Genomic DNA, 25,196 nt, shown 5'->3' with positions numbered 1-25,196 from the left:
ATGAGATGAGTCTCCATCTTGAAGGACAGTACCTCAATTAACTTGTTCAGCTCACAGATGAGAATGGGTCTGAACATTCCGATCTTAATGGCAACGATGAAATAAATGGAGTCAAACCCCACATTTTCCTGACCATTGGAAACCACCACGCTGGTTGCCTTGCCCAGCAGAGACTGGATCTCGGCACGGAGTATTTTCGCCGTCTCCCGGGAAGCCGACACTGGAGTGTGCTCCGACCGGGCATTGCGGCAGAATACAGTAAACCCCAGCAGTCGGAAACTTAACGTTTGCCGGTGCCTGGGCACCTGAGGAATTAGCGAGAAGCTCGACAGACTTCCATATTTCTCGAAACAGTCCCGGGCGTCATAGGCCCATAACCGCACTCATCATTTGGCTGGCCCCGCTACAATGCAGTCCCTAGCCAGATGAGAGTTGACCTCCGTCAGATGCCGCCCAGAGTCGCCGACGAAAAAATACCACCAGCTCCCTCAGCAGAGCTGAGAGATGCGCCGAGTGGAGCATACAACGTTGAGCTGTTAAGGGGAAAGAACGGCAGACTGACGGCAGAGTGCGAGGCCTTGTCCCGGATGCCTTGCTGGAAGCAGGCTTCTCTCCGGGAGGCGAACTCCAACGGTTCAGGTAGTCAAATGGACAACACCCGAGGCAACACAGCCGCGATTCTATCTCGCACTTGCCTCAGGGACGAACCTACGCAGTGGTAAGGTCAAAGTAGCGAAATGAGCCAAAGCTCAAATCGACTTGTCCACTGTACGAGCCTGAACCCCGGTTCCGAGGCACATGTGAGAAGCCTGACAAGCCTCGTAGCGTCGAGGTGACCGACACACCCGGCACACTCAATAGCATCTTGGTCAAGATGTCGATAAACATCAGGCCGAGACCTGAACTACTGGCGCTGGAAATCTGTGCCCTACCAGTGCCGAAGCCTGGGTCGGTGCTACCCACGGGGTTCAGAGAATCCGCCTAGACCGAACCCCGATCCCGAGACACGTAGGAGTAGCCTGATAAATCAGGTTTCCCCAAGTACTCTCAAAAAGTGCACATATAGTCAAACATAGCCTATAGCGCTATATAAATACCCATACATACACATATATGTATACACATACACATATATGTGTGTATATATATATACGTAAGTGCTCGGGTCGGAGGGCGCCGAGTTCGAACCCGATCCTGAAACACACGGGAGTAGCCTGACAATGCAGGGCTCCCCTGGTGTAAATGGGTAGAACTCGGCGTGTCGAGGTGATCGGTAGCTCCGTCACACTCAACGGCCTCTTGGCCATAGACATCAGGCTGAGACCTGAGCTAACAGCGCTGGGGATCTGCTCCGTACCGGGGCCGAAGCCCAGGTCAGTGCTAGTCCGATCTGCAGTCCCGAGACACAAGGGAGTAGCCTGGCAATGCAGGGTTCCCCTGGTGTACACGGGTAGACCTAGGAGCTTTGAGGTGATTGGCAGCTCAGTGGAACCTAAACCGGGGCGCAGAGAGGAACCTGCAGATACAGGTTTCCCGGGCAACCCCGACTGACCACTAGGCGCCGAGATGTCCCCGAGGCGACCACCAGTCAGGGCACCAGGCGAAGACAGGGTGAAACCTGCATCGCCGGCACCAGGCACCTGTGACAAACCTGAGCCCGAAGCTAGGTCGCCACAAGGTGCCAAAGGCACACCATCACCTGAGCCGAAGCCAGGATCAAGTTGCCTGGGAGGAGGCGCGTTCTCCGAGCCAGAGCTCGGGCCGCAGCCAACACCTAAACCCCCCACCCCCAGATGCGTCTGATCCACCCCCCCGACGAGCGCCGTGTCAATCAGGGATTTCACAGACGACACCTGGTTCACTTACCATCGAGATCAACACGTTGCGAGCCGAGCTCCTGATGGAGCCTGGACATCGCGCTATCAATCATCGACTTCACATTAGTCATCTGCCGAAGCATATGTTGCTGAAATAGTGAACCAATTGAGGCAATATTTAAGGCAGCAACATTGTTTGCGGGGGAACGATAAAGGGATTTCCTTAGAAACCTTTCATCAAATATTATCCCCCGCCTGAAGCAGATTAGTGAAAAACATAAAATCTGCGTGTCTGAAAGAATGCGTGTGAGGCGCAGAAACCCAGACAAAAAACACAACCTTGGCCTATGAGCCCTGTGTAAACGTACGAAATATGTATCATAACACAACATAATGTAACAGGAATATTGACGCAAGGGTGTTTATTATGAGCATCCTTGATCGTCGTGAGCGTCCTCGGCTAAACACCTCGGCACACTTTATGACCATCCTGTGGCGGTAGTCTGCACGGCACAACGCACAGGGCTTAAACTGCAACAAACAGAACCACGCCAGTGTTACTAGCAGGAACTGTGAAGCAGCAAACACATAAACACAAGTAAATAGCAAGAATAACCCGCACGGGCGATATTTAAATGCTACAAGCTACAGCCATTTAAATACTAAACATACAATGCAAAGCAGAAAAAAGGCTAGCCACACCTGCGTGTACAAACTAGTGATATAGAGTAAAGTTGAGTGATACGAAACGAACACTATCAAAATTACTCAACAACGACTTACCACAAATTAAGCTGAAAGAAAGAGAATTTAGGCAAGCCTACCATATAATATGCAAACATAATATATGAACTCCTACTACAAGCTACCAAGAACATATAGCAAGGAAACCCACGGTCGGCGCAGTCCGCCATTTTGCCTGCCACATGGCTGGAAAACAGAGAACCCACAGCAAAGTTACAACAAAGATGAATGAGAATATCAATATATGGCGTCCATCTAGCCCGTCGTGAGAGAAAGGAACCATACATACAGATTGTGACTCTTTTACACTCATCATTATCGGTGGGAGAGCAAACTTCGAAGCGAACACACGCACGTCTATTCAACAGAACGACAGCATGAAAAGTGAGGTACGAGGTAGACGGCGAGAGTTACCTGCTCTTGGCTGTAGGGGGTCTGGTGGGGCCCTGAAGGGCTGGTCTCACAAGACAAAAACGAGTTTTTTGTTTTGTAAATATTTTATTAAAAAATATAGTTACAACTGTCGTAGGATTTAAAATGGACATTTAAATGCTTATATGTACCCCAAGGAGGACTTCTTCTGAAAAAGAACAACAACTACTATTACGAAGCTACAGTAAACTCTCTAACTTGTTTTACTTGACACAGTATTCAAGATGTAACCAATATGAGAACTGAGAAAAATACATGTCTTTGGATTAAAGTGCTCCTGTATACATTATGATGTGGTCTTCTAATGAGTCTTGTAATCTGGAGTCTTGTAATTGACTCACGGGGCACGAGACAAGTCATGGAAGCCACTGTCCGCAAGATCTTTCTCTGGGTCTCTGTAAACAATCAAGTGCAGACCAGACAATCTGAGAGCATGAGCATTAATCTACGCATTAAGGATACAATGACATGTCAAGCAAGTCAGCAAGCCTGGCAACCTGATCCTGTTAGTCGCCTCTTACGACAAGCATGGGTTGCTCAAGATCAATTCTAACCCAGATCTTCACATGTCCACTACATAGTGAATGAATATTGTTTCCACACTAGCCAACACTATTTAAACTGAAGATATAACCTTTCAAAACCAGGAAACAATAGACTTTGATTTCTTCCACTTTTCATGGGATCAACAATAGGATACAGAGACGAAATGGTCTCAGACCTCTCATAACCATTACCCAAAACTAACACAAACACCATGTCTCACATCACAATCTCATAGTGAATGAGTATGGTTTTACACTGCTTTAGCAATATTCCAGCAATATCACGGCAGGGGACACCAACAATCTCATAGAATATTACAAACATAGACAACATGTAAGGAACTGCATTATGTGAGGTGAGGTGAAATTGGGTTTTACGTCGTGCTGGAGAATATTGCGCTCTTATGATGATGTGCATGCGTGTGTATGTGTATGTGCGGCTGCTTGTACTAGCCCAGAATGAAGCTGGTTTTATAGTGCTAGCCCACTGAGATCCAATGCCGAAGTGAAGCATGAATACCCCACTCAGACACATTATACTGACTCCGAGCCGACCAGTCCTTGTTGTACCCATTAATGCCGAGAGCCAGGCAGGGACCAACAAGTACCATATTTTAACGTCTTTTGGTATGACGTGGTAGGGGATCGAAAACTGCATTATGTACTGACCACTAGTAAGTGAGTGTGATATCTTCTGAGAAAGAATCCTTCCTGTTGACTGGAATGCAAGCATTGATATTGGAAGGTTTACTCACATGGATAGGTTCCCTCCTGTTTACAGATGATGGTGATAAGGATGATGACGATGATAAGGATTATGAGAGCAACGATGAGGGCAATCCACCACAGATCCATTCCTGCAGCTGCTACTGGTCCAGGTACTAGAACACAAGACACAGTATTAGAGTGCTGCAAAAAATCTCTAACATGCCCTTTCTGACAGTATCTCTCTGACAATATACATACTACACATACAAAACTTAAATTAGACAACACAGACTTGATGGCTAAAAGCTTACACCTGTCTTCAGTCATGCTCATGTGTAGGTGTAAAGGATCTATTGCAATTCATTGCTGCAGTTAAAACCCTTCATTCATGGCAAAAATTAAACTGACAGGAATCATAATTTAAAAACTCATGTTACTTAGAATCATGCTGTGTGTCGTTATTAAAATATGATTACATTCTTGGTTAGGGCTAAATAACTTTATGAATGGCAGAAATCCATTTTGATTGGAAGTAATTTCTTATGCATAAGATTTATTCATCTAAAAATATTTGAACGGTGTAAATATATGTAGCCAAATTCAGCTGATGGAGTGAAAGTCAAAGTGGAAAAAGGATGAAATGTGAAATGAGGTTAATGTGAAAGATGTTACTGTAAAATATGGAATTTAAAAATATGGATGAAACTGAAATGTGCCATTTATTAAATCTCTTATTTTTCATTCTGAAGAGCATCAACCTTTCATAGGCAAAACCTGTAAAACGAAAAAGAACAAGTGTTTGCCACTGATATGGCAATGTCCCCCGCCACTAAAGAATGGAATATCTATATTTACTACTTTTTTGGGGGGGGTCACATACAAGATACCTGAAATGCCTGGTGTCTGCATAATCACCCAATGTAGACTGTCAACATACTTTAAAACATTGGGTGCAATGTTTTATGAGATGTCACTGGTCAAAGTGTCGTGGTGACCTTGAAGATAACATTAAGGTCACCCAAATCAACTGGTATCTGCGTAATCCCCCAATGTATGCTGTCACTAAATTTGAAGACATTGGGTACAACAGTCCATGAGATGCCGCATTAAGAAGAGTTTGAAAAGTGTCGTGGTGACCTTGAAGTTAAGGTCAAGGTCACCCAAATAAACTGGTGTCTGCGTAATCCCCTTATGTAGGCTGTCACTAAATTTGAAGATATTGGATATCACAGTGCATGAGATATCACGTTAACAACAGTTTGAAAAGGGGTCAAAGTGTCGAGGTGACCTTGAAAATAAGGTCAAGGTCACCCAAATCGACTGGTGTCTGCGTAATCCCCCAATGTAGGCTGTCACCAAATTTGAAGACATTGGGTAAAACAGTTCATGAGATATCGCGTTAACAAGAGTTTGAAAAGGGGTCAGCGTCGTGGTGACCTTTAAAATAAGGTCAAGGACACCCAAATCGACTGGTGTCTGGTAATCTCCCAATGTGGGCTGTCACCAAATTTGAAGACACTGGGTACAACAGTTCATGAAATATCGCGTTAACAAGAATCGGGACGTACGTACGGATGTACGGACGCTGCTGAATACATAGTCCCCCGGAAAACAGACAGAAATAGCTTGAGAGCAGAGAATACGTCCATCCTCCCAGTAACATGACATGATACAGTAGTTTCCGTGTATCTCATATGTCAAGAATTTCCCTTTTAAATTAAGATTTTATTATGTCAACAAAGTATCTATTTCTTTCATTTATATTTCTTTATATTTTGAAATGTTTTTTTCCTGTAACATATTCCTGACAACCATTACAACTGAAATCACAACTCAGACATCTCCTATTCAACTGTTTAATTTTTATTATGGCGAATTTCCTTACCATATTAAACCAATGTTCATGGCACATTTCTTTTACTCAATATATGGCATCAAATGACTTTCATTGGAAAGGTGGAGGGCTTGTGACAACAGGAAAATTGTGACGATTGGAAACCTAAACACCAATGCTGACAATTGCAGAGCTCTGGAGAGTAACCATAACAGAATGTTTTACCATGATAAACAGGAACAAAATATATTACAAAACTGAATTGTGAGATTAGGCCCACTTGATGAATGAAATGTAGGACGCGATGTGTCGTAACAAAAGACAGTTGCCAGTGAACGTCTAACAATTACACACAGAAACCTACCAGGAACCAAATACATAAACCATTGCATGTGCCATAAATTGAGATAATTGTGGACACAAAGTCAAAAATAAAGTCATTCACCATTATTTTCATTAATCAAAGAAAATGTTGTTAATGAAAGACTCAAACATTTTTACAAGATCAACCAGGCAATAAGCTATCCAAATAAAATATGAAATAGATTTTTATTGACTTATCTAGAAGGTACCTTGAGCATGCCTTGCAAAAACCAAGCACATTTTAGGCACAATTTTCAATAAGGATCATGAGCTACAAAGCGTCCAAGATACAGTGGAAACATGTCAGCGGTTGTTGGTTTCCTTATCTGTGGTGGATGAACCAACACTTTTTGTTAGAGCTCAAAAGAACTCAGTTGTAAACAGCTCCTAATCAATGACACCGTAAACAGTTCCACCTCTCAAAATAACCTAATAACAGCCTGCTTACAAGTGCCATATGTACTACTTACCTATAACAGGAAGCTCTGTCACAATAACGTCAATGGCAACAGTCTTGGTTTCAAAGGGATGGTAAAGGTCTCTGTAGTATGTCCCATTTATCTTGTCATAGTCCTCATCACTGAGAGTTAGTTGTGTTGATGTGCGCTGTTTGTGTTCTTTCATTGTAATAACTTGTGGAGGAGTGGTCAACTTAGTATGTGATGTTGCCGAACCGCCATCTATACTCAGAACATAAGCAGGATCTGTTTTCAGTCACTGTCAAGTTGGCTATATCACCTTCGTAATTTCTTGCCCGAAGTGAAGGCTCTGACAAGATGACTATTGGTTCTGAAAAATAATACATTCAAATAATTGTGCCTGATGAATGACATGTGCCAAGAAAATGAAGAAGATGTTCTCAACAGCCGTTGTTACCAACTTGCACAAATCCATATTCACTATCAACAATAACCAGGGCTCAGATAACTTTTAGGGGGTGAGAGTGTACTTACATCATATTGCAAGTGGAGGTGTACTGAGAATTTTGAAGGAAGTACTGACATGTTTTTGTGTGGCGAGTTGGTGATGTGGTTTTGTCTGGACAATTCATTGATCACTATTTCCAACCATGTATTTGTATTTGAAGGCGGTGAGAAATAACTGGCGACGTGTGATCGCTGTGAGAAATGTCAGGTCGGACTGGATATAAATAGGAACAGTGTAGTTTTAGCCAATCGAAAAATATGGTAGCATGTAGCAGAAGTGATTCCTACTGTGGGGGTTTCCTCATGTGTCAAATCATGTTTCGCAAAAGAAACTTGACAAGTATTTATCTGAAATAGATTTCCATTTGCCGCGATCACATGCGGAAATTAAATGTTGGGCGTACAAAGGTATTTATGTGTGTACACGATGCGGCGAAATCTTATATTATGTAGGTACCAATTGATTTTGGTACATTACATGCATAAGTAGCCCTTATCTGTAGCCCTGATAACATCCTCATGCTTGAAATGGTCACAACAGCAAATCACAGCAATGCCATATCCTACAAGAAATACCCAGTGTCTTTTCATTATTCACCATTGCTCCCACAAAACAATATGGTCTTAGAAACATGACAGTGATCAGGTCTGAACCCAGTATCAAAAGGATTCTGACACAACCAAAGGTTGGTTTGTTGTTTAACTCCACACTCAGCAAATTTCCAGCTATATGGCGGCAGTCTGTAAATGATCATGTTCGGACCAGACAATCCAGTGATCAACAACATCGGCATCCATCTTAGCAACTGGATCGATGATATGTGTCAAACAAGTCAGAGCCTGACTGACTGCTACCTGATCCATTAATCCCCTCGTACAACAAGGTTCACGCAAATCTGTACAACAACTGCAGCACCTCAGATGACCTGCCAACCTGTGCACAGAAGAATGATGATTGCATATGATGCTAAATACTTACCAATAACATTGAGACAGGCATCACCAAATTAGAGTATCAATGTTGTTACTGACATTACACTGGAAGCACATGACATCGGTGGCCTTGGTTAAATTCTTGATTGTTAATACCCTTGCGTTATCACTGAACTCATATTTTGGACTATCTGAAAACAAGATGAAAAAATAGTTCATCAATGCAAATATCTTACAACTATGGCACATCTCTCAACATCTGATAGTATGTGATTGTGATAGATTAAGGAATATTCCAACTATATGGCAGTAGCCTGTAAATCGAGCCTAGACCAGAAAATCCAGTGATCAATAGCATGAGCATCAATCTACGCAAATGGGACCGAGATTAAAGAATGCTTTATCATATGATGGATAGTGTTTTTCATGCAATATACAATCTACCGTCATCACAATCAATGAATATGCAAATGACCCTAGCAGGGGTTTAATAAGCTCTATATATAACAATACAATGTCAATGTGCTCAATAAACATTGCCTAACATTCGTAACTTGTGATATGGGTTTGAAGATGTGTGGATATCTTTGTAAATAAACCCAAATGCAGATAGTTTGGTAAATATTATAGCCTACTTGCTGACTCTTGCATTGTGTTCATACAGAGTTTCAACAATTACTATGAATGAACAACCCTTATTTTGGCTGGTTTGTAGTTTAACGCTGCACTCAGCAATATTCCAGATATAAGGCAGCTGTCTGTAAATAATCGAGTCTGGACCAGACAATCCAGTGATCAACAGCATGCTCATCAATCTATGCAATTGGTATACTGAGTGAGCCTGACAACCCAATCCTGTTAGTTGCCTCTTCACGACAAAAGGATGGGTTACTGAATCAATTCCAACCCGGATCTTCATGGGTCAATGAATGAGTTTCCATGATATTGAACTTATTACAATGAATACCCTTGTAGCATATGCTTTTCGAATGACATCAAATGATATGTATACAATCGAGGAGCTTGGTGAATACTCTCAATATTACACAAATCATAATACTGACATTTGCACTAACTATCAATAAAATTACCCAAATTAAGGAGAGCCCTGATATCTATTGTATTTGAATTATAACAAGAATCTCTTGTCTCAGAAGTCTAATCTAGAGCATGGGACTGGCAACAGATTCAGAATAAATGACCCTGAAGATGAGCCTGTCATGTATAAACAACCTTACTCTGAATGGGCATTGGCACTCCATTTCTGAACCATACAGGAGGACTAAGAGCAGTTTTGCCTTTGCAGGTCTCATTAATGCGTAAATACAGCTCTCTCTCTTTTCTGGGATAGTTTGAGAACTCAGTGCCTTAACCCAGATAGGGCCCGGCTGAAACACAACAAGGTGAGAGGTGTGAACAACAAATCTGGGTATTACACTTTTTAGCAATCTCCAAGCAAAAATAATGTCACAGGACACCAGAAATCAAACATAGTTGTCAATGTGTACAATGAGAATGATGCCAATATTAATAAATAGTATAAATTCCTTTTTGGCTCCAATTACATCATGAAATCTTCTGATATCTCAACAGACCTCCATTTCGGCCCAGCAATCTCCAGCGTTGAGAGGCCAAACAATATCCACCATAGTAATGCAAGCAGGGCTAGGGCAAGGCTTTCAGTACACCCCTGTCTTTCTACCAGAAACCGTAAGCAATTAGTTCAAATTGGTTTGTTTTAGAGGGACTAATGTTGTTATTTTTTGATAAAGAATAAGTTAAGAATAAACTATCATTGTCACTGATCCTGCATCTGTTCCAGTATGGTTCCATGTCGTCACAAGTCAGTAGTCAGTATATGTAATGTTAAGACATGGGAAGGACTGATTGTTTGCTTATAGAACCCAGTTATGATCAGTGAAGCCATTACTAAAACATGTGCTGTGAATTTGTTTGATTTACTTGAAAAGGATAGGGCCTGTGTACAGAGTAACTGTAGACAGTAGCAATAAGTAAGTCAAATGGACCACCAAGCAATAATGCTTACATCCTACACCAGCAATATGGATGAACTGACAGGGTTAACAATATTTCCTTAAAGGCACAATTTCACACATTTTCAACAATATTTGGGACTATATTATATATATATTGGGGCATATGCCAAAATGTTTGCTTCCTATTGATGCAATAAAAGACTTATTATCCCTTCCGACTTTAACCTGATATCAATAATTGAAACTTCTAGGCAGAACACTTGCCATATATGGAATGAAAACAATTGCTCAAGTACATGCCAGCTATGCGCTTGCAAAGGTGTTGTCAGTGTTTGTCAAACTGGTTTTCTAAATCACAAGTTGAGTTACAGGATATTCATAAAGAGAGCTCCAAGGGACATAACTCTTTTGGTGTTTATGTCATATTCAGCAGTCATTTTTATATCCAATACATATCACAACATTGTAAAAATCCAATATGAGCAACGCAGTCTCACCTTAAGATGACAATACACACTGATATTCTCATGCTTCAGCAGTGTCAACAGTATATTACAAGGCACTGTTACAAGAACACTTGCTGGAATAAAGGGAAAGTAACTGTTCTGGATGGGCCACAAGCACATGTAGCTCCCTGTCATTAGCATTAGGATTAACTTTTCACTTACATGTGATGTCCATAAACAAAGATGTTTCACTGCTTCAGCACTATTACTTCCTTTACACTTGTACATTCCTTCATCTTCCTCTTGCATTCTTAATTCTCAACTTGCGACCGATTGTCAGCAACATATTCATACTTGTTGTTTGCTGTAGTGGTTGCCAGACTTGTTGTACCAGGTGATACTTGGCACTGGACTGCAAGTAAAAGATGAAATATTCCAGAAAATAGGGTATAATAATTGGCTTAGGAAAGCCTCCAAAACCACCTCATGCATACTCTCCCTGCTCCCAACAGCTTTGTCAAGCAGGCCCTGATTCCATAAAACGATCTTGGCGACACAACTATCGTAAACCAAAGTCTAGGTATGGGAGTTACGATCACCTAAAGATGGTTTTGTTGAACATGAGCCTGGAACAACTTCATGACACAAAGGAGCAGATAATGGGACAAAGCATCTGAGGAGGAAGTACACAACAGGGGCCTAAGGTGAATTAACATTGTATATGATTCCTGTATAAGTTATAAAATACTCCATGAACTTATCACGAACCATCAATCTGGACCGTTTTCATGAAAAACAGTATATATGCATGGAATAGTTAGCAGAAATGGCATTTGAGTTAAATCTTGAGTTCTTCAAAGTGATGCAGGTTATAGATGTTCTATACAACATAAAGGGAAATGAAAAATCCACATACTTGCCGCTGAGACACATTCAAGTTCAGCATCTTGTGTTCTCAAAAATCAGGCAGGATTAGTGTGGAACTGAGCTCATGCAAGGCACCTGTGGGACAGCTAAAACAAGAACAAGGATATTATGATTATCTGCTGCAGCAGCTTGATAGATTATCTCATGAAAAGGATGTTTACAACAGCTTGTTTGCATATGAAATACCAATGGCATATCCATTTGAGACTTTAACAGTGATAGGTATCATGAGCATGATAAATAGGTTAGTTGAAGTGTACTCTTTCCCATCGGCAATATCATTGGTCATATTTACAAAATGTTCACCATGACTTTGTTTCTTAAAGTCACACTCAGCAATATTCCAGTTGCCAGTATATGACTTGACCAGCACTGTGAGCAGCCATCAGAGTAATAATAATAATAATAGTGTGTCCATTTATATCACGCCAAACTCCACACAAGGTATGCTCATAGGGCTAACAATCAATAGCACAGCACATTATTACCCCGGATAACCCAAGCTGCCTGTTGAAACGGCTGAGAAGGTTATAGTCACATGATGTGTTCCCCAGGGTATCCACGTTTTTCTGCTGGGTGGTGAACAAGTGGCAGAAGTTTGAACAAACTCTACTTGCCTAAGGTGAGACCATGTATCACATATCTAGCACGTTGTGGGGCAGGGCTGATGTCCTAGAAAGGATCGGGAGTCAGAAAGCTGTCAAACATGGTCACCCATCCACCGGACTCTCCGCTCAAGCGTTGCTTAACTTTAACTGATTTGTGCACCTGAGCTCTGTGCAAGGACCACCACGACACCATGAGCAAATCATGACACAAAGTATCATGACAAGCAATCAGCCAATGTGCCTGATGACTGTCTGGTCACCTATTACAACTTACAAAGGTTTATAAGGAGGTAACTATTCTGACCAAGAATCCCCACAGGAACCTTCAATGAAATCCTGTGGTTCAGTCACTTACAAGTTCGCCAAGAGAGTCACTATGATGTCTTTCTCACTGCCAAGCTTGATAATGTTCAATTTCATGTTGAACATGCCACACTGTAAGTGTTATCACTTTGCTGATCTTCTTTCAATGTATAAATAAAATGAAGAGAACCTGAAAAAAGGTAGAAATATAATAAGCCATAGTTTTATGGGCAATGTTTATAACTGAAATAGTTTTACCGAACTCTGAAGCTAAATAATGAGCCTGTGAGTTTTACGCCCCTTTAGCAATATTCCAACAATATCACGGCGGGAGACACCAGAAATGGGCTTCAGACACTGAACCAATGTGGGGAATCGAAACCGGGTCTTTGGTGTTACTCCAGCGCCCCTAAATAATGATTTTTTGTTATCCCAGATAATCCAAGCTGCCAGTGAGACACTAGAAAGTTAACAGTCATATGACTTATCCCACCATGTACCCATTCAAAGCTGGGTGAACAGAGGGAATTCAAGAACAAATTCACTTGCCTAAGTTGAAACCACATGCGTCATGTCATGATGTGCGCGGGCAGGACTGAAGTCCTCGACACTCTCAGGAGTCAAGCTTCCAAACACAGGACCACCCACCACCAGCATCTTATTCTAGTTTTCATGTTTAATGTTTTCATTGTAAAACAAGTATTCTATTACAAAATGTTCCATGACAATATGTCAGCCTTCTAGCTAAGCCAGTGGGATATAACATATATAGATGAGTATGAGAGATATATATAGAAGAGAGGAGAAGAGGGAGGGAGGAGGAGAGGGAGGAGGGAGGAAGGAGGGAGAGGAAAAGGATATATATATCACATACCTGGAGTTGTCAGTATATATCCTGTCAGAATGTTTAACATCTGCCTTTGTTTCACTTCCAGACACTAAGTACCATGTATATTCAGCTGTGGGGACAGATATAGGCTGATTTTCACACTCAAGCTTCAGGTAAAACCCTTCATTAACTTTTGCTTCTCTGATCTGGGGATCTGGCCAACTATCTCCCATCTCTGGAAATATAGAGAGAATGTTTTGTTCAATAATGCCTTGAACACAGAACAGTATTGGTGTGTGTGCATGAGTTCATGTTTTTTTGGGTGTAATTTGTAAACGTAACCAAAAGGACTTTGAAGTCCAAGACAGGCACATACATCAGTTTTACCCTGCCCAATGTTCACAACTTTGTAGGATACTGCTAACATAAAAATGCATGCATAATGAACACATTACATACTTGGAACTAATTGTGGATCAAATTTCTTGTGCAATTACAGGAATCAGTTGCAAATGACTAAATTTTTTAATTTCCATCTGACTTCACTTTTTTGTAAACTTTGCCAACAAGATGAAAATATGCATGGCTTTGAAGAACAAATATACTCAAATTTTCCATACAAGCTGTGATACCTATTCACTTGTACTACAAACAAACTGAAGTACATAAGTAATAAGACAAACATGTACTGCGAACACTTACTGATTTCACGCAGCGTGATGACAGGGGACATAGCAGCTGCAATGATGCCGGTGGATATCTCATTCTCAGCAAAACATTGGTAACTTCCTTCCTCTCGGTCTGTGAAGCCGGTGATAGTCAATTTTCCAGTGATTGGATCTGAAGCAAAAGCTACTCCCTCTGCCGGATCCCCCATTAAACTCCCAGCGGTATCTGCAATTGGAGTAATGAAAACATTCTTGTTTGAATAACCTATGAAACTGAAATACTAAAGATAGCAGAGAAAGTACTTCAGCTAACTAATTTCTTGAATTTAATAAATGAAATGGTTGGTTATGGGAAAAGGACTGACTGACTGAGTTTGGTTTTACGCCGCTTTTAGCAATATTCCACTACCATCACGGCGGGGAACACCAGAAATGGGCTTCACGATGGGAAAAGGAAATAGTTGCAATATGATAACTGACTTGCGATAGAAAGAATAAAAAGGCATTGTGATGTCTCACATCACAGTACTTTCAAACTGGTGTTTACAGGTTGGCGACAGGTCAATCGGCATTATCAGAAACAGTCATCCCTTGCAATAACGCTCTTCACAATACCACAGATTTAGTTAAACCATGGGGTAGTCTGTGGCTCCTATTAAATTAAGCGATTACACATCTTCACGTCATTGAGAATAGCATATCATCACAAATCGGCTGTTGTGCCCAAGTTAATCATGTTGTAAACAAGAGAAATTCAGAATGTATCGCAATAATGTAATTTTCTGAATAAAATTGATATTTTTTACTTATCCTGACTCATGCTATTATTGCTTGTCTTCTTCTTCTTGCGAACACAGTGGAACACTTGTATCTCCCTTATTGAAGCTCCCTTCAATGTAAAATCACTAATTAGTACTCACCAAGAGTTGCCTCCCTCTTAGGCAATTGCGCGGGAATGGAGGAGCCACCTCTGCCCACATCTATCACTCTCTCCTTATATAACGAGCCCAACACTTGAATTTACTGGGAAATCCAAAGTGTTATGTGGGGAAGGATGGGAACTTACCTCATGAGTCAGGATAAGTATAAAATATCAATTTTATTCAGAAAATTACATATTTTCCTTATCTGACTCATGCTATTCTTAACTTGTAGAATCCCTACGGATCTGGGAGGTGGGAAAACAGAATACTTTGGATTTTAATAATTAGTGATTTAATAACTGTAATAACCCCTATGGGAACTTCATAATGGCACTGAATTGATAAATTCCTGCTGCTAAGTTTACCAGCTGCCATATATGGGTTACTACAATATAATTAGATATTATGATAAACATAATAATTATTTTTTTTTAAAATATTTTTATTTCCCAAAGTACATTTGTTGTTGTAGTACAAAAGCATCATACACAATACATCCTCGTCATCAAACATTGTGCAAAACATCACCATCAATACAATCAATCAATACATCAATACAAAACAATCATCGTATGTTCAGGGTGAATTTACTATAATGTATCTGTTATCCTTACCCAAGGCTAATATGTAATACCAGTACTTGTATTCAGATACACTTATCAAATTTTATTATACTTATATAACATCTAGGTTGGTATAATTTAGCAAAAAAGTGTATGGAAGGAGACCAGAAGGCATAAAATTTTGCTGGGTTTGCATTAGAAAATGCTGTATATTTGGTAGCTTTATAATAGTTAAGTATTTCCCTTTGAAGCCCTCTAAAATCTGGCTTTATATTATTTAAAACTTGTTTTTATATAGCATGTATTTCACTATTAGAAACACCAGATTAAGTGGGTTGTTGTTTTTACCTTTGAAACCAAAGATAATATTTTAGATGCGACAAATCAATATTTCCTTCAGACAGTATATACAGTAATCGGATACCTCCTCCATACTTTCACGGTATGTCGACATTCACACAATAAATGAATAATTGTTTTCAGAGCAGATTCAGGAATGAGCACATTGAAGAGTCTGTGTAATTCATCAAATGTAACTTATGTTTAGTCGTTAAAATATTGTGAGTAATCTTGAAATGAAACCATCTTAACTGTACACTTTCTGTACATCTATTTGCCATTAAATATGTTAGACCAGTCTTCTTTGTTATATTGTTTGTTGAGGATGTGTTCCTTTTTTTGACTTGTTGGTCCAGTTTAAACTAGAGGTAAAATGTATATTTATAAAAGGATTTGCTCCTTTGGTTTTGTCCCATATATACAAGATATATTAAGGTAATGTTGGTATTTAACCTGATAGGTCCAAGCTGTAAAGAGGGTATTTTTCTAAGTCTGCAATATGCTAAAAGACAGTACACTTTATACCTTCTAGATGGAGGAAGTTTATGTTTGCAATTCCATATTTTTTTTCTATATCAACTTTATGTAAGAAGTTTCCGTTCTGATCTAAGATATCACATACATAACATTATTCTTTTTTTTGCCATATTTTCATAGTAGATTGACTTTCCCTCTATTTTAATGTCATTATTAAACCAAAGAGACTGGTTGAGAATATCTGATATTTCTTGCACATTTGTGTAACACCATTTTAAGTAGTGGCACCATGCCATTAACTGCAATCCTCAAAATTGATTTGAGACACTGGGAATAATATTATTGCACATATTGTGCATCAGCATACCATAATTTATTTGCATTGTCTGGGATTTCATTTTACCAATAGATGTACATTTTGAACTGTTGAGCAACAACTGTTTAATCCACATTATTTTTGTGCAATTATAGTAGTTCTTACAATGGGTACACTTATTAGGTCCATTCTTTGGTTTAAGATACATAATTCTAAGCTTTACAGTATCTGTTTCCCTTGCCAAACAAAATTAAAACACTTTTTGGAACTTTTGTAATGTGTCTTCAGATGGACTCGGGATGGATGAAAATAAATGGTTTAACTTTGGTAAAAGCAAGGATTTTAGAATAACACTTTTGCCCATTGGTGTCAAATATCTCAGAGACCAAAATATTCATTCTTGGTAGATTTTTCAAATTTATCATTATAATTTAGGTCTACAATGTTATTTAATTCCACATCAAAAACTATTCCTAAAAGTTTAAAATTTGATTGTGTCAATCAGATTCCATTCCTTGCACATCTTATACCTAGATCTTTTTTTTTTGACCCTATCCATATTAAGCCTGTTTTTCTCGTTAACTTTTAACCCTGAAAATCTTGCAAAGGCTAATTTGTTCAAGACTGCATACAAACTTGATTCAGATCCGTCTAAGGTCTGTAGTGTCATCTGCAAATTGGGCTAAAAGGCTTTGTATATTACCTATCTTTATCCTTTAATTTTCTTATTTTTTCTTATTAGAATAGCTAGTATTTAGGCACATAGGATAAAAATGTAAAGGTGATATTAAGGTCTCCTTGTCGGCATCCCTAGTTATCTTGAAAAACTCTTTCATAAACCCATTTTACTAATACACTTGATTCACTATGGATTTAGCAATACTTGTATCAATTTTGAATACATGGTCCAAAGTTGAAAAAGTCCATTACATTTTGCATAAATCTTCTGTCAGCGAGTCAAAAGCTTTTCAAAATCAATAAGCAGTAATAATCCTGGAATTTGATATGATTCACTATAGTCCATTCGTCATTATATCTGCCTTGTGACTTCTCCTATGTATCTTCCTTGAATAAAACCTTTTTGATCCTCACTGATAATAAGTGGTAATATTGTCTTTATTCAATTTGCTATAACTGCAGAAGCTAGTTTGTAGGAGGTATTTAGTAGTGATATTGGTCTCCATTTTTTTAGCATTTTTTTACTTTTACCACTCTTAGGGATACAAGTAATGAGACCTTGTTTTTGTGATACGGACATGGAACCATTTTCATATGCATATTTCAAGGAGTTAATTAGAAATTTATTTAAGTCATTCCCAAAAAAGTTGAGGAATTCACTCGAGAAGCCATCCGGCTTAATAATAATTAAGCTACTCCAAATGGAGAAGCGACCCAAAGTACATACAACGTCAGTACTGGGCTTAAGACTAAAATAGACTTAAGCTTAATATATATAATAGCACACAACTCCGTAGAGTTATAAGCTAGATAGTACTGTTATGATATAAACAGGAAGAAATCTCGTAAGACTATGACTTATCGTCTCCGAGGGACTGTCAACGGTTGTGCGAGGACCATGGGACCGAAATGGTGAATACCTTAGACGTCCTCGGTGGTGATATCTCTCAGATAGTGGTTGGCAAACACCATGTCCGATTTCAAAAGCAGCCCTCCATAATGGTATTCAAGAGCAATTGCCGGTGTAGTAGCGAGTGTTGAAGCCAGTGCTCCAATTTCATGTGGATTAGATGCTCTTGGAGGGGTCAAGTCCTGCAGCCTTGTGGTATGAGTAGTATGACAGTTCTGATCCATATAGCGAAATGGAGTAGTGCGAGACTTCAGTCTGTGTAGCTGTCGATAGAGGATGAATAACAGCGAGTTTTAGATTATTTCGGTTTGGATGGATTGTAGATAGAATTTTGAGAGTGCTCTGACTGGGCATAATGATAGATCAAAGCGTATCATGAGGTCCGAGAATTGGCGAGAGTGCAGGGACATGGAATAATCTGTCTGGTTGACCTGGCAATTGATTCTTGGCGATGAAATCCCAGCGTAGTCCCATATGCACGATGTTTTGATTGTCATCAAACCGTGTTCTCTCATAATCTAGTGCGTGAATTTCTGACATCCTGGCTGCCATTGCTAGGGATAACAGGAACAATGTTTTCTGTGTCAGAATGCCTCACTTGTGAGGTGTTGGAGCACTTTGTTTAGATCCCATGCTGGAGCGCGAAATCTGTTTCTGATCCTCCAATCAGAATGCACATAGTAAGGCTAAGTTGGTTAACTTGACACCCGTTCTCATAGTTATCCAACTTAAAAGCTGCGAGATATGTTGACGACACTGATGTTGAGCCTTTTAGGCGTTTAGTCTGTCGTAAAGTAACATGGGTAGTCAGCCACAGCCGGATGTGTAGCGTTCTAGCTGTAAATCCCCTTTTAAAGCAGTATGTTTCAAAAGCTGTTGCCACTTGTCGTCATACAAGTTCTTGGCGTGGAATTACATAAAGCAAAGCGTGACTGCTTTAGCCGCTCTGGCTGAATAACCTCTGTTGTTTAGACACACCTTAATACAGTCCATCACGTGAAGTTGGAATGCTTCTGGCCTCCGTCAGCGGAGGCTTGTTTGGTGTGAGGATGTGCTAGTTGATTCGAGTGCTTTGGAAGTTGTAGTATTGGATTTGTCCAATTTCTTGAATAAAGAGTTGGAAACCGTTCTGCAAAGCTGGCAATAAGTGACCAAAATCATTTGGAGGCTCGAGTTTGCTTGATTTTCTGTAACACCCTGTGGGATTAGCTGGCGGTGAGCTTGCAGCGTGCGTGTTGAGGCCTTCCCACGATGCTCTCAGATCGTCCGTTGCCCATGCTAGTGGGTCGGGACTGGTGAAATCTGAGAATGTTGTTAGCTGATTATTGTTAAAGCGAAGTGGTAAAATAAGTCTACTACTAGCGGAGCTGAGCTCCTATTTCCTTGATAATTTGTAACTCTGTATGGAGCATCTATTCTGTCGGCGGCAGTAGGTGTAGCGAGAGAGTGTCTGCTAGAACATTCTTGGCTCCTGGAATGTGACATGCTCTGACATGTGTATGTTGAGATCGTCGATTAGATCGAACAATTGTAAACTTATAGAGTCAATAGGTTCAGTGACCTCGTTGAGCCTTGTTTGTTCACATAAGCATACACAGTTGAATTGTCTGTGTGAATCATCAGATCGCATTCTGTAGAATGTTGCTCCAATGTAGTATAAGCGTTTACTACTGCTTGCATTTCTAGCAAGTTTATGTACAGTTGCTCTCTTGTTGATTCCATAACCCTGATGTAAGTCGGTTGGTAGAGGTGTGCTCCCCAACCTTGGGCGTAGCGTCTACATAGAGATGGGTTTTGAATTCGGCTCTATTAAATAGATGCCTTATGAAGCATTGACATCTTGGTCCCACCATAGTAGATGAGGTCTGGCGTGCTTGGTAGACTGAATGGTTGAGGTGTCGAGATGAGCTGATCAACTGAAAGCAGAGGTCCAGAAAGGTTAGCCAGCTTTGTTGATCCTTCTGTGAATGTAGACAGTCACTGTAAGAGGTGACTGTGTGTACCGTTAGATGAGCATTTATAAAAAAGCGGCTCCGGTGAAGTGTGGTGTTTATTACTGCTTTCATTTCCAGCCTGTGGAAGTGCAGATCGTGTCTGCTATGGTCCATATCACAGCTGACATATTGTTGTCAAGGTGTGCTCCCACTCTAGGAGAGATGCTTACCCATAGAGATGCGCCAACAGATTCCACCACTCCGTAGTAAAAACGGAGAGAGTAGTGCTTGAGATACAAGAACTTGTATCTATATCCTATATATGTCTGTAAGGACATGAAGCGATGGTCGACTCTGTGACTGCTATGGTTGAGATTTATGTAAAAACGCCTGACTGCCGTGCCCTCGTCCTTAATTGACAGGGGAGGTCTCTAACCCCATGAAGGCAGCCGAACCATGAAGGTCCAGTTTAACTGAACTGTAATGGAGGCGTTGCTCGTTCACTGACATGTTGTTGTCACTTGCAACCCATGTCTTGAACTGTGAACTATGACCGACCTCTGCGTAGGGCATTGCCCCTCGCGGTCCAATCAGAACAAGGCATTTTGATTCTGTAGTGTACCCGCGCTGTGATGTCGCGGTGTAGCAGGAAAAGGAACCTTGTATAATCTAGTGCGACGTTGATATTTAATCAATGCGTCGGTCTTGTCTGTAACTCTCGAAGTTACACGCGAGTGACCGCGTGTGTAGAGGGTTAATGGTAAGCATAGCAAATATTTGGCCATGAGAAATACATAAGCCCTGTAATATCAATGCTGGGTAGGTTATTTTCCTGGCTGCTGTGAATGTAACTTCAGTCTTGAAGATAATGCCGTCGTCATATATATTGGCTCAATAAAACTTATGCGTTGTCAGCTTGTAGACTGCATACATTAATGCAGCGTCATAACTGTAGAAATAATGCTGAACTTACACAGTACATTTTCTCTCTCAGGAAATGGATTAGCGATTATGTTTTCGCTGTAGCAAGGCTTCTGCTCAATTTAGTTATTGAAATTGTCTGCAGATCTGTCGAAGCGTGAAAGATCTCTATGATGTCATAAATCTACTAATGTAGATATATCAATCTATGTGAATCCCATCCTGGATTCGACTGATGGATCCATGCTAGTGATGAATTGCAGACACCAAAATATCTCTCTTGTAGTGTATTATCTATCTTCCATCTGTGTACGAAGAAGATATTTCCATTCTAGGATGATGCTATATCATGTCCTAGTTGTATAATCTTGGCGATCTGCGTAGTCATCTGCATAGTGGTCAACTTGGTGTGACTGTATGGCCTTGCATGTAGATAATCGTTTTCGTAGTCCGGGATTGCCTACCTGGCAATATATCACGAAATGGTGATTCCTGTGATGATCTCTGAAGCGTCGTTGATGCCCTTGATGTAGGCAGTCGGCCTGAAGATCCTTATTTAGGCTCTTCATCTGTAAATAGTACTTGGCGTAACTTATATAGCGTTCTGTTAAAAGTTAAAGTACTGCGGCGTCTCTGTCTTGTGGATGTCTGCAATGCGAATGCCTTGGCGCAGAGCTCGTAATGACATATAAGCGTTCTGTTGACAATATAAATACTGCGGCGTTTCTGCGTTGTAAATGGCCTGTCTTGAATGCCTTAGCGTGAAGCTTGTAGGCGGCATGTGGCGTGCAGTTGATAGACAAGTACTGCGATGTCTCTGCCGCTGGATACCTGTGTATAATCGGCGAGGGATCGGCGTGGTGAATAGCCCGACGAACTGTGCTTGTAGGGTGACCTATAACCGCATAAAGGTCCTAGTGAATCCTCTACGATGTATGGGACGAAAATGTCTTGTAAACTGTAGCTGATATCCTTCATGAAGAGCTTTGCGAAGGCTCATCTGAGTCCGTACTTGGGTGGGTGGTGACTGGTTCTCCGCGAACGCTTGTGAATGTAGACAGACACTGTAGTGTCGTCTGATTCTATGTCGAAGATGATGGAAGAATTAAGCCTTCCATGAATGCCTTTTCGCGAACATTGATTCCGCATCTGAGAGTAGATCTACGATATGAACGATGAAGAGATCGACGTGGAGACCGGCGAGGAAATCGACGTGGCGTGACAAGCTGCGTCTGTATTGTTACCTTCGCGGAGATCAATGTGGTGAACGTTGATAGCTTCGCGAAGCTCTCGGTGAATCCCTCAAAGACCTTCTAGACAAAAAAGATTAGAAGTCTGTAACTGGTGCTCTTCACGAAGACCTGTCGCAAAGCTTCATCTTAGTCCAGTCATGGGAAGTGACGACTTGACCTTCGCGAAGGCCTTCACGAAGGCTGGGTTCAATGATGTCAGGATCTTCCTTTGCGAACCTCTTCGTGAGCGTTGATCATCGGCGTCCCAGGTAGGGGTGGTGATCTAGTTGTCCTTCGCCGAAGGCCTTGCCTTGCCGAATGCTGGACATCTGGGTCGCCGGTGGAGGTGGGCTGTGGCGACCTAACCGTGAAGGTGGCTTCCTCGATGATGGCTTCATAGCAAACGCTTCACTGACGGGGGGGTCCCTCTGATGTGATGTCTACGTTGGAGCCTTCGCGAAGGCTCGAGGCTGGTTGCCTCTCCAGACCGTAGCAGTCTTACATCATCTACATAATCTGACGCATCAGATCGTCTGGGACGGTCTGCGATGCAGTAGTTGCTGCCTTCTCAGCGTTGGTAGCGACGGGACCCTCAGGAAAATCAACGGACATCAGCGTTGGTACATCGGACTGCGTGCTGATCTGCGCTGACGTCACTGTTGCCGACACTGGTCGTATCTTCCAATGTACATCGGGTATGATGAACGGTTGATCATCATACAGGCCCAATTCTGTGGCGGGAACAATCTTGGCTGAGAAAGTTCTAGTAGACTTCGTCGCTATCCCCTTGGACATGGACGCTGCCCTGGGGGTGCGGAGTCTGCGTTGAGATGAAGTAGAAGCCCTCTTAGTCTTTGGCTGCGACGACGGGATGTCTGGGAATGCAGGTCGCTTCTTGGAGACGGCGGACTGAGTCCCACACCTCTCCTCGAGGGTAACTCTAGCGAACACCAAGGCGGGAGGGGTAGATCTGACAGCAGTTGACTGGCGAGGGTTCAGGTGTATTAGCCAAGGCTAAACTCTGCTTACATGACCTATCTGCTGCGCGTCTCAAAAAACGCAAAGTTAATATTTATTAAAGGCAGAATTGGATAAATTAGTACAGCAACTGCAACGTGAAGAAAATGAACATGGCCCAGTATAGCTAGGACATATTAATGCGGATCAGCAGCAGAAAAACGTAACCTGCAACCAGTACAGATTTTCATCAATGTAATCTACTGAACAATCACGGCGTCCCGTGAATAAACAGTAGAAACACGAATCAATACATAATGTTGAAAGGATACTAGCTAAACCTCTATAGATGACTATAAGAGGTAATTAACTAAGAATAATCAAAGGATATAAAGTGTAGGGAGACACAGGCGCTCTCACATCCTGCTCACTGGGCTAAGAAGGAGAGAGTGATACATGTGGGCAGAGGTGGCGCCTCCGTTCCCGCGCAATTGGCTAAGAGGGAGGCACCCCTTGGTGAGTACTAATTAGTGATTTTACATTGAAGGGAGCTTCAATTAGGGAGATACAAGTGTTCCACTGTGTTCGGAAGAAGAAGAAGACAAGCAATAATAGCATGAGTCAGGATAAGGAAAAATAAAAGTTTTCATTGTACATATCCTCGCATTATGGTTTTTCAGATGCTTTAGATCACATGAATAGCGAAAATCGTACTAACTTCTAAAAGACAACTTTATAATAAAGACATGCTATCAGCATAGTAATTATGATGTTTGCTGTGATGTAACACACCGCGTTTGGCACAAGAAAACCATTTCCCCCTGAATCTTCCTCGATTCCATTTCATACGATTAAATTTGGTCCCATTTTTATTCATTAAAAACTGTTGACAGTAACATCCGTGAAAGCGTGTGTGAAATGGCATGCTTATTTCATCTCATTCCATGTGTGTACAACTTCCGCTTACAATGTTGGTGAGGGTTCGCTTTTCGCTCCTACCGCGATTGCACCAATTTCACACTATTCTCAGCAATCATGAACTGATGACCGAATCGTCATCCATTGACCCTGAGACCCACTTTATTGACTCATTGAAGTCATATTTAAGAATTAATTGCAAACATTTGGGTATTGCGACTGGATTCGAATCTGTTACAATACTGTCTTATCACTGAACACACTTGAAATTACATAGGATGAAAGAATTTCAACAAGAGGACAAAGTCATCAATATCCCCCGCAATGGCAAAATACTCTTCATGATTATGTCTACGAGTTATGATTATGTCAAATATTTAGGTGTGTATATAGAAAAGTGGAAGGTTTTTAAAGTTCTGCTCCAGAAAGCAGCACTATCACCAATTTCAGTCAAACTTGTTGCCATGGAAATGCCAAAAATATTTTATTCAGAATTCCAAACTACCAAAAGGCACCAGTACACCACCAGACCAATCTATGTGCCAAGTTTGGTGAAGAAATAGTGAACAGTTTTAGAGTTCTGCTCCGGAAAAACACTACCACAATTTCATGGCTAAAGTCAAACTTGTTGCCATGGAAGCGTCAAAAATATTTTATTCAAGATTTCCAAAACTACCAAAAGGCACCAGTACACCACCAGATCTATCTATGTGCCAAGTTTGGTGAAGAAATATTGAACAGTTTTAGAGTTATGGTCCGGAAAAGAGCACTACCACCAATTTCAGTCAAAGTCGAACTTGTTTGCCATGGAAGCGCCAAAAATATTTTATTCAGAATTCCAAAACTACCAAAAGGCACCAGTACACCACCAGATCCATGTATGTGCCAAGTTTGGTGAATATTGAGCAGGTTTTAGAGTTCTGCTCCGGAAAAGACAAATATTACGCG

At 41.0% G+C, this 25,196-nt stretch overlaps 1 long non-coding RNA gene across 4 annotated transcripts in view; it reads right to left on the bottom strand.

Annotated features, from left to right (window-relative positions):
* Window positions 1-13,465: 13,465 nt before the first annotated feature.
* Window positions 13,466-25,196, bottom strand: part of LOC124273053 — a 47,370-nt gene continuing 35,639 nt past the window's right edge. For all 4 annotated transcript variants that reach the window (XR_006897530.1, XR_006897532.1, XR_006897529.1 and 1 more), the window contains exons 4-5: window positions 14,115-14,306; window positions 13,466-13,647 (exon numbers count right to left, since the gene is read on the bottom strand). This is a non-coding gene — a long non-coding RNA (uncharacterized LOC124273053). The remainder of the gene's footprint in view (window positions 13,648-14,114; window positions 14,307-25,196) is intronic.

The sequence above is a fragment of the Haliotis rubra genome, unplaced genomic scaffold, assembly GCF_003918875.1.
Source record: "Haliotis rubra isolate DU_JTF1 unplaced genomic scaffold, ASM391887v1 Scf176, whole genome shotgun sequence".
In the NCBI taxonomy this organism is placed as follows: domain Eukaryota; kingdom Metazoa; phylum Mollusca; class Gastropoda; order Lepetellida; family Haliotidae; genus Haliotis; species Haliotis rubra.
The sequence above is the reverse complement of the archived record's forward strand: the minus strand, read 5'-3'. Positions and strand labels throughout refer to the sequence as shown.